The sequence below is a fragment of the Rattus norvegicus genome, chromosome 2 (assembly GCF_036323735.1).
Source record: "Rattus norvegicus strain BN/NHsdMcwi chromosome 2, GRCr8, whole genome shotgun sequence".
Taxonomy (NCBI): domain Eukaryota; kingdom Metazoa; phylum Chordata; class Mammalia; order Rodentia; family Muridae; genus Rattus; species Rattus norvegicus.
The window spans coordinates 234,416,826-234,427,611 of record NC_086020.1 but is presented as its reverse complement, the minus strand read 5'-3'; the positions used below and the strand labels follow the sequence as shown (position 1 = coordinate 234,427,611).

The window sequence follows — 10,786 nt, the reverse complement described above, 5'->3', positions numbered from 1 at the left end:
AAGTGTTGGGTGCATGACGACGCGGGCTGTGTACTTCCTGGTTTTCTTTGCTGCGTGGCTCTCGGCTGCTTATTAATAGGCAAAATTTCAAAGCCTGGCGTGATAGCACGCATCATTAATCTCGGGAGGCAGAGGCTGGAGGATCTCTGTGAGTTTAGGGGAAGCCCGGTCTACACTAGGAGCTCCATAACAGCCGGAGGTAGGGTGGGGGAGTGGTGGGAGGAGAGAAAGTTCAAACAAGTCAAACAAAAAGCCAAAGCAAGAAGAGTCTCAGGATGAGCTGCACCAGAGCTAGCTCTCAAACAGACCAGATTAAAATGGGAGTTGCCTCAGATCTCCTGTTGTATTCCTGCAGTAAGAAGGTCGGAGGAGGATCTGGAGTCAGACCACGTTTCAAACAAACACCTTTAAACAAACAACACACAAGGAAACCAGGTTGGTTGAAAGGGACAAAGCCCTCACACCAAACCACTTTTTTATTTTTCAGTCAGTTTTCCCTGTCTGATTGAATCTCTCATTTGCCCTAAGGAATTTGTAATAAAAAGAGAAATTAGCTGTTGTCTTGAGGAACAGGTTATCAATTCAAGCTCTGTCATAGACCAACATGATTCAAAGTTCCTACATGTCCTTTACCTCAATAGTGTAGGGAATAGAGGGTGTCTGCCTCACAAACCCTTCTAGAATTGCAAGAGATCCAAGAGAGCCCAGTGATAGCCATATATATTGTGAGGCAGACAGAGAGTCTGGCCCTGCTATGACCCAGGTTTTTGTCTTTCCCCAATCATCATTGGACATTTGACTGAAAGCTGAGTATAGAAAAACTGATAAAACAGCTAACGACTGTCCTAGGGCCCAGATGCATTAATCAGCTAAACTCGTACCAACCTGGAAATAATAAGGCAGGTCTTGTGGTTCACCCCTGTAATTCTAGCACTTAGGTTGCAGAGGTGGGCAGTCTGGAATCCCAAGCCAGCCTGACCTGCAGAGTGAGACCCTGTCTCAGGTCCCACCCTCTTTCCTTAAGGTAATAACGATACACTCTTGTAAATAAACCCAGTGGACAAAATCTGAATCAAAATAACCACAAGGTGGGCATCTTCCACTGAGACGAAAACTCAGTAAGCATTTTATTTGTTAATGGCCATCAAATGCCATTGTTGAAGTGGGAATTTCTGGTTTGGTTGGAGACTCAGTTGTTTCATGTGATGTTTTTCTGGAAAGTGTCTTATGTGAGGATGTTTTGCTGAGAACAGACACAGAGTGTTTTCCTGGAAGCTGCCTAGTGAATGGGCATGTGGTGTTTTGATGGAGCAGATGCTTGAGCAGACATATGATTGGAAAGAGTGTATGTAGAACCCAACAGAGAGTGTACAGTGCTCTTGCATTGGTTTGCCTTGGGGCTCTTTGCTGGTCTTCCTTAGGCTTTGCTGAGTCTGGTCTTCGCTGATGACACTCTTGCCTTGGTTTGCCTTGCTTCCTTGGCTGATCGCTGCTTGTTGTGACTTCATAGAGAGCAATGCACCAAAGAACTTCTGGTGGTATTCCAACTGCTTCTTCCTGCTTCTGAGGACTTGTACTCATAGGTGGGGGCCTGATGGTTTCTACTGGATCTAGCCATTCCTACTGATTCGTGTTTGATGTTTGGTGAGTATACTGGACTGCTGCTGCTGATTTGGTGTTTTGTTAGTGGATGGGACTGCTGGCAATGAAGATTTGAATTGCTCCAAAGAACCATTTCTAAGCATGTTCCCAACCCCTATTTCCTATTAACGTTTCTTTCTCCCTACTTCTGGTGGGTGGTGGGCTAGAAGAGAGTTTGAAGCCTTAAAGTAGGTTTTGAAATCTCCAAGCCTAGACATTCTTTTCAAGATCTTTTTGTTTTGGTTGTTGTTGTTAGTTTGTTTGCTTTAAGATGGGGTTTCTCTGTGTAGCCTTGGCTGTCCTAGAACTCTGTAACCCAGGCTGACCTGTGAATCAGAAATCCACCTGCCTTTTGGGGTTAAAGGCATGTGCCACTGATGTCTGGCTATCAGACATTGTTTTCCTGAGCAGAGTAGAAGCTACTAGCTTCAACTGAAAGAACAAGAGGTGCTGGGAATGTCGGTCCTTTGGTAGACTCGTAGACTACATGAAGGCTTGGGTTCAGTACCCAGCGCTACAGGGAACAGGTGTGATAGTGCAAACTGTGCTGTCACCACTCAGGCAGGAAGAGCAGGACCTCAAGGTCATCTTTGGATACATAATGAGTTTTAGGCTAGCTCGGTCTATGGGAAAACCTATCCGTTGTAAGCACACTATGCCTGGGATACATTGCTCTAGGAGACTCTTTTACACATGGCCTTTGACTCTGTTTTGAGGGAGGAGAGTGCAGCACCTGGTTTCTTTCCACAGTATGAGGATGTATTGAATAACAATAAATGAGCAAGGCTCGGTGGTTTCCATGGCAGCAGTTTAGTTAGGTGTCATTTCATCCAGCCAGTTTTAATCTGGCTGAGGAATGTCGAGTCTCTTATTCCACTCCCAACTACTAACGTTAACTCTCCTATCCCTCTGGTAACTATCTCTGTATATCTATATGCATGTGTGTGTCTGAATGGCTCAACGTGTTAGAGCAGCTGATCAGAGTTTACGAGGCATTAGAAGTAGTCTGAGAGAGAGAGAGAGAGACAGACAGACAGATTGACTGTGTTAATAACAAAGCAGGCAAGAGGCTTGAGGAAGTTGAAGTTGGATCTACTCAGTCAGGGTTTGAGTATAAAACTGGAGAGTTCCAGATGCAGGGTGAAGGGTGAGTTGGGCTCTGAGACTGGAAAATGGTGGGTTCAGGTTCAGGTCCAGACAGGTGAGAGGTGAATGAGTGATCGGGCAGCCGAGCTAAGGGTAGACAGTGAGTTGAGCTGAAAGGGGATAGTTAGGAAGTCCCCCGCTTCTTGACTTATACAGCAGGTATCAGATGATAGGTTGGTGCGTGGCCATGACATCAATTGTGTGTGTTGCCTTATGGTCCAGGTAATAGAGTCATAATCTTTCCTGGGTCTAGTGTGTCTGGGAAGTTCTTAGGCTATGTTTCCCAGATATGATTGTAATACCCCCCATGTGCCCCTACAGTGCCCCTCCAGTCTCAGTTCACCCCATAAATTTATGGAGTAGCTCCTATTATACTCCAAGGAATAAGTCATTTACCATTCTGTGCTGCATGGATAGTTTACAGATTCACCCAGGGTTACAGTCATTCACCTCCATCAGAATAGAGTCAAAAGCTATCTGTAAAATGGAGTCTAAAAGGCACTGTTTACACAATTATAACATAATACAGAGTAGACCACAGATACTATTTCAAAAGCATTATAATAATCGATTAATTAATTTTAAAAAGAAGGATGAATCACACCTAATGGCAGCCCTCTACTCCCACCCCTAGCAGTAGATACCAACATAAAATAAGTCAAAGGTATTTTTTGCAGACTTTTGTTTGGTTGGTTGTTTTGGTTCTGCTTGTTTTGGCTCCATATAGCATTGTTAGGGCTTCCCCCACCCCCGTCTTTTGTCTTTTGCTTGTATATTATGTTTTCAATTTTGAGTTTTTATGGTATGTATATATATATATATATATATATATATGTGTGTATCTTTGTATATATTTGGCTTTTGTAATCTTAATTTTTTTCCTTTTGTTAGTGTGTTCATTTTGTTTTATAATTGTCCTCTTTAAATTGTTTATTTTATTCTCATATGTCTGTCTCTCTGTTCTCTCCCTTTCTCTCTCTCTCCCCCACACCCCCTCGCTCTTTCCCCCCCCTCTCTCTCTGGGACAAGTCCTCTCTCTATTACATAGCTCTGAGTGTCCTAGAACTTATTACGTAGATGAAGATGTCCTGGAACTCACAGAGATCCAGCTGGTTCTGGCTCCCAAATGCTCAGATTAAAGCCGTGCATGACTGCACCAGGCTGTTTCTTGTGGTGTGGTGTGGGGGTGGGGAGTGCTTGTAGTAGGCAGGGCGGGGAGGATCTGGGAGGTGAGTGAGGGGGATATATTCATGATCAGAATATATTGTATGAAAATGACTTTACTTCTTAGAAAAGCGTGAGAGACAGGAACATAGAAACTAAAATCTGGGTGCGGAATGGAGGAGGCCATTACCCCACGTCTATTCATCATCCTTTTAGTTCCAAGTTGAAAATTAGACTGTGCTTCCGGGGGATGTTTTTCCCCCTTAAGATCTGGGAGGATTCAAAAACTGTCGTGACACACTTTAGTCGTGACAAGGGCAAAGGGTTTGAGGGCGCTCTACCACACCCACTAGTGTTTCCACAGAGAGCATCTTAGGGGGTGAACGGAAGACAAGAGGGCACCTGGGCATATTCTGAGGATTCAGTAAGGACGGAGAGTGCACTGTGCTTTCACAGCTGAGCCAAGTGCTTGCTGACAGAATAAACCACTATGGAAACAGTCCCCAGGGGAGAGGCTGAGCACAGGACAACCTCTCCGCCCACCTTCAGTGTCTTTCATTATCTGCATATCAACATCACCCTGGTTTGATTTCTTTCCTTTCCTTTCCTTTCCTTTCCTTTCCTTCCCTTTCCTTTCCTTTCCTTTTCTTTCTTTCTTTCCTTCCTTCCTTCCTTCCTTCCCTCCTTCCTTTCTTTTTGTTTTTTTTTTTTTTGAAGTGCTGAAATTAAAGACTCTGGCCACTACTGCCCAGCTTGTGTTTAGATTTTATTTCTGATCTTGAGTTTAAGACCACACATAATCAACTGAGCTTTATCACCTAGAAATCAGTGACTCCAACTAGTTCTGACTACAATTTCTGGCGATAATTATTTATGTAAAATAATATTCAAGGCAATCATTATTTTTAAACTAATGTTTTGATGATTTTACATTTATTTTTATTATTTTATTTTATTTTTTGATACAGGGTCCCTATGTATTCAAGGCTGTCTTGGAACTTGGAAGACCAGGCTGACCTCAAACTCACAGAGATCCTCCTGCCTCTGCCTCTGGAATGCTGGGATTAAAGGTTTGTTTCATTACACTCTGTTTTGTTCGTTTACTTTTTTTTTTTTTTGAGACAAAAGTCTTATTATATAAACGACCCAAGCTGAACCTAGTCCTCACTGCGTAGCCCAGAATGGCCTTGACCTGAGATCCTCTTGCCTCTGCCTCTCAAGTGCTAGGATTAAAACCTTAAATCATGGGAGCTGGAGAGATGGTTCAGTGGTTAAGAGCACTGACTGCTCTTCCAGAGGTCCTGAGTTCAAATCCCAGTAACCACATGGTGGCTCACAACCATCTGTAATGAGATCTGATGCCCTCTTCTGGTGTGTCTGAAGACAGCTACAGTGTGCTTATATATAATAAATAAAAAAAATTTAAAAAGCTGACTTATAAAAAAGGAACCTTAAACCACACACAGCTCTGGCATACAATTCATAGCATGCATCTCATACCCTCACTGTGTCTGTTTTGAAGGGTTTGGGAAGGGAATGTTGGCAAAGATGATAATCTTGCTTTATCAGGACCGGCAGGCATTTATTAGGAAATTCTTAGGCATCCTCTTTTGAAGATTTATTTATTTATTATATATAAGTACACTGTAGCTGTCTTCAGATACACCAGAAGAGGGAATCGGATCTCTTTACAGATGGTTGTGAGCCACCATGTGGTTGCTGGGAATTGAACTCATGACCTCTGAAAGAGCAGTCGGGTGCTCTTAACCGCTGAGCCATCTCTCCAGTCCAGGCATCCTCTTTTGAATGAAGAGGAACAGATGGCCAGCTGGGTTCCAGAATGAGGGGTTTCTTCCTCTCACTTTATCTCATTACCTTTCCTTCTGTCGGGCTGTAACAGTACTGTACGTTGGGAAATGCAAATTATATTTGTAGGAATGTCTGTTATCTTTTCGATTCCTTAATGTGGTCTATGAAGCTATATTTTAAAGAGGAGGCGGGGGGTAGGGGGGAGGCTGGAGAGATGGCTCAGTGGTTAAGAGCACTGACTGCTCTTCCAGAGGTCCTGAGTTCAAATCCCAGCTACCACATGGTGGCTCACAACCATCTGTAACAAGATCTTATGCCCTCTTCTGGTGTGTCTGAAGACAGCTACAGTGTACTTATATATAATAAATAAAACAAAAACTATGATTTAAAGAGGAGGCGGAGAAATCAGATTCATAACGGCAGCAACCAACCTAATAGAATTTTCTGTGCGTCAGGAACTGTACATATAAAGCTGTAGAAACCTCATGTCCCTAAGTCCTCAACAACTCTTTTTGAGTGGTCCCCTTTCATAGGTGGAGGATTTGAAGTATAAAATTGTTAAATAACCAACCTGAAGTCCCACAACTCGTAAATGGCAAAACTGGGATTAGAAGCCCCCACAAACTGGCTTCGAAATCCGTGCAGTATGCCTTCTAATACAGACTTTGGACCAAAATTTAGATCCTTAGAGTTGGAGAACTGTAAAACTAACATTTATTCGCTTGGTAGAATTGTCATTTCAGAGGCTTGCTGCCACTGTCTACTAACCTAGGCCTAGTCCTGGAATCTAGCCTCTGCACTCTCTTATCTAGGTCTATAATGTTATAGGCTCTGGGACATAATCCCAATTAAGCTCACCCCTTCCTAGTTCTTTCTGGTCTCTAGCTGGCTGGTTCAACCCACATTCTAGCTCAATCTCCATTCCCAGCTGACTTTTCTCTTGGCCTCTGAGTTGCACCATTTGGCCTGATACTAACTCTAGCAATCTTTCCTAATCTTCCGGCTCCTCCTCATTTTCTGGCTCATTCTGTCTCTGTCTGTGTCGAGCTTGTTCTCTTCAGTACTGTCTCTCCCAGTAACACTGCCCCCTTCTCCCTCTCTGCGCTGCTCCACTCTCCCTCTCAACTCTACTGCACTGCTCCCCATGAACTCTCCTGTATTCCTGCACTGTACTCTTTCCTTCGTGTGCTGCCTGTCTCCCCGTTAAGTAGCCTCCCTTTTCCTCTCTGTTCTCCTGAGAGTCGGACATATTCTATTCTGTCAAATCTTTCTCTGATTCGTCACTTTTTCTGACACTCACTTTCATACATGATGTAGACATCACTTTCAAGCATGGGTGCTTCTTTCTACAAACTAACCTTACCTTCTTTGTCTTTTGACTAAAGGCGAACACGAAGGGCTGAGCCACATCCTAACTAGAAACGGGTTCAAATATCTTGTGACAAAGATCCAAAGATGAGTCTAACCGAAGCTCTCCCACAGCAATCACGTGCTCTTGGTTTTACCAGGCAGCTGTAATCTCGCACGAGGACACTTGAGTTTGTCAGACCAAGCGCTCTCTGGTTTGAATTGTTCCTGCTTCCTACTTCACTAATAGGCGTTCTTGCACATCCGCTATTGAATGTGCTTGCTCTGTTTGCTTGTTCATTGGTTGGAAACCTTATTTGTGGCTTGATCTCCGTTTGAGAATAAACCTAGCTTTTCACTGTGACAAATGACCTTCTCCAAATACTAGGCAATCACTAAAAACCGTCACCTGCCGCACGTCGCCCTGCAGAATCAGAGGTGGAGATGCAGAAATGGAAGCACCTTTTACTTCAGTGTTCACAGACCTGCGGTTTCCTCTGGACCCTTTAAATGGTTGTGATAGAAAAGAGCAACCCTAAACGGTTCGCATTACTGATGCTCTAGAAGATGTTTTGCTCAGGACGTCGTGGAGAGCAGATGAAGTCCTCAGTGAATGTGTGTGGTTGGTATTATCGACATGAGTGAGCACGGCTGGGTCAGACTCCAAAGCTTCACACGCAGGGGACAGTGAAGCCTTTCTGTCCAAGTACTAATGTGGCCATTGTATGCACCAAGGAAGACTGCCACTTCCTCTCCCCCAAAACTGCACCCAGCCTGAGAAGACTCCAAGGGAAATTTGGAAGCTCCACAGATAGACCTTCTACTGAGATTAGACTCCACCCTCCCAACACACACACACACACACACACACACACACACACACACACACACATACACACACACACATACACACACACACATACACACACACACACATACACACACATACACACACACACATACACACACACATACACACACACATACACACACACATACACACACACACACATACACACACACACACACACACAGAGAGAGAGAGAGAGAGAGAGAGAGAGAGAGAGAGAGAGAGAGAGAGCCTCCTCCTGAGATTGGACAGTCCCCCCCTCCAACCCCCACTGAGATTTGCCATTCTCCCATAGATACCTCCTACTGATCTGAGCTAATTGACATCCAGGTTGGAGTTGCTTCTAGGAAATTATTGGTCCACTCCCCAAAGCACTTTGCAGCCATCCATCCGATGCCAGCTTTCCATACACAGGTCTTTCTTCCCTCAACACCCCAGCCTTGTAAATTCCTAAGCCTTGCAGGTCGCAGCATCATGGAACTTCAAAAAATGTTGCTGCCCTACGTACTGTTCTTTTCTGTATCTTGTTTGTTTCTTTTGTTTTCAGACAGGGTGTCTATATAGTCGTGGTTGTTCTGGTACTCACTGTGGAGACCAGGCTGGCCTGGAACTCAGAGATCTGTGTGCCTCTCCCTCCCAGGGGCTGGGTTTAAAGGTGTGCACTCCCTGCCTTGTTTCCAGTAGCCTGAAGTTTATATTTTTCCCCAAATAATAACTCTCCAGTTTTGTAATAATAAAATAGTGAAGAATTTGAATGGTGAGACTATAATTTCCCCCCCTAAATCTGTTTAAATACATTTATTTAGTCTAGATAACATTTGCTCTTACAATCATTCCTATGAGTCAAGAAATCAGCTGATTTCTGAAGGAGAGGTTTTGGAACTGTCTTATCCCAATGCCCATTAACAGAGACTCCCTTCTGCTCATAGAGTCTCACTACTGCAAGGTGACCTCCTCTCAGACTTGACATTCCTCTGCCTCTGTCTCCTCTGCCCTGGGGTTCCAGGCATGAACCACCACTATTGGCCTGTTTGTTAAAGACTGAACTTTAAAAAAAAAAGAGCAACAACCAAAGACATTTGTTTTATTATTTTGAATTATGTGCACCTGTGTACAGTGAGTTGCGGCTACCCTTGAAAGCCAGAAGAGGTTGCTAGATCCCTGGACCTGGTATTACAGTTGTGAGCTGCTTAATAAGTTTACCAGGAACTCTGCAAGAGCAGCAAGTTCCTTTTTACCACTGAGCCATTCAGCCAGAGACTGAATTTCAATATTAGGAGCTATTGTGTCCATGAAACCCACACACTAAAAGCTTTATTCTATATGACTACCTAGTTCCAAATACTCTGATATTATTAGACACTCAGAACTCCAGAGCTGTTGAAGTATGCCCACAGGGTGTGACTTCGATGCCATTTCTTTCTTTCCTGCCGTCACTCCTCACAGTATTCTAAATTGACCTGGAGAGACTCCAAAAAAGATTTATCTCTTAAAGCCCCCTCGGGCCAGTAATCCTTCTTCTGAGAGCTGGAGCGAGGGAATGGAAACAGGAGATAACTGTATTCATAGAGATGCCCCATGCAGTGTTATCCACAATTGCATAAAACTACCAGCAAGATAAATGCTCAGAACAGGGTGCTCGTAACTTTAGCCGTGCTGTTCTAAATCAGGAAGCAGCCTGATGATTGGATTAGGGAATGCTATGCATCCTGGTGCGGTTAAGCCACTAAAGTCAATCCAGGTCCCCAAGGACATTTTCTAAGCCATACATTCCCGAGGCTGGCTCTGTTCCTTCAGCTGCTGGACAGCAAATGCAGTAATGGCTGGAGTGCTGGAGCCTCTTGGTATCCTTGTGACTGACGCATCTGCAGAGAGCACACACCCAGTGAATAAAGATTTATGTGGCACCCATAAACTGAAAGGTATTTTAAAATGCAACTGCTCGTAGGGCATAGGAGATGCCCCCAGCCAGAGAAGAAGAGCCTGGTGTGCAAGCGTGAGGACCTGAGTTTGCATCCCCAAGGCTCATGTGAAAAAGCCAGCCCAGGTGCAGGTGTCTCCAACCCTTGGGCAGGGGCAGACACACACACAGACACAGACGCACAGACACACATACACATGTGTACGTATAGCCCCTGGAGCTGCCTGACAGGCCTGTCTAGCCATTTGGTGAGTGCCGGGTTCAATGAGAGACCCTGTCCTAAAAGGTAAGGTGGAGAGTGATCAAAGTGTGCACATACATACACATGTGTCCCCCTTCCACATGCGTGTGCTACATATTCAACTTTCAAAAAATTACCTATACCATTCTTTACAATGACGAAGAGAAATGAATGTGGTTCTGTTGGCAGGATTCTCCATTATAGCAAGCAGGCTATGCCCGCTTTCTTCCTTAATGGTTTTCCCCTGTATGCAAGTCTCTATTCTGCCTGCTCACCTCTGGGTCATCTGTTCTACTTCAGTCTTTTCACAACACGGTTTAATGTTGAAGTGCCCTGACAAATACCCATTCTGAACGCCTCCTCCTCCCCCTCAGGTTATGTTAAACTCCAGCTACAACCTTTCAGAATTTCAGAACACTGTACCAGGGTCATGTGATACAAGCTACACCTCAGCTTAATAAGAATGTAGCTTGGGCTCGCTTTTAAACAACTGCCGGACTGTGACAGATCATACCTTCAAGCACTTTTTATTGGGAACTGAAAGAAAAAGCACGGATTTAGAGCTGGATGCAAAGCTACAGTCACAATACTTCAGGAAGCTGTTGGCCTAAGCTATACAGCCACAGCCTATCTTCATCTCTGAGCCGAACTTAATAGTACAGAAATA

General features: G+C 44.2%; 1 long non-coding RNA gene across 7 annotated transcripts; it reads left to right on the top strand.

Annotated features, from left to right (window-relative positions):
• Positions 1-8: 8 nt before the first annotated feature.
• Positions 9-8,712, top strand: LOC108350125 (uncharacterized). Of its 7 annotated transcripts, none has more exons than XR_010064474.1 (5): positions 9-148; positions 356-435; positions 1,511-1,644; positions 4,920-5,021; positions 7,146-8,712. It is a non-coding gene; the product is annotated as an uncharacterized LOC108350125 (long non-coding RNA). The 7 variants fall into 7 exon arrangements; XR_010064475.1 differs by having other exon boundaries at positions 60-199; positions 7,496-8,712; XR_001836938.3 differs by having other exon boundaries at positions 60-199.
• The last annotated feature ends 2,074 nt before the right edge of the window (positions 8,713-10,786 follow it).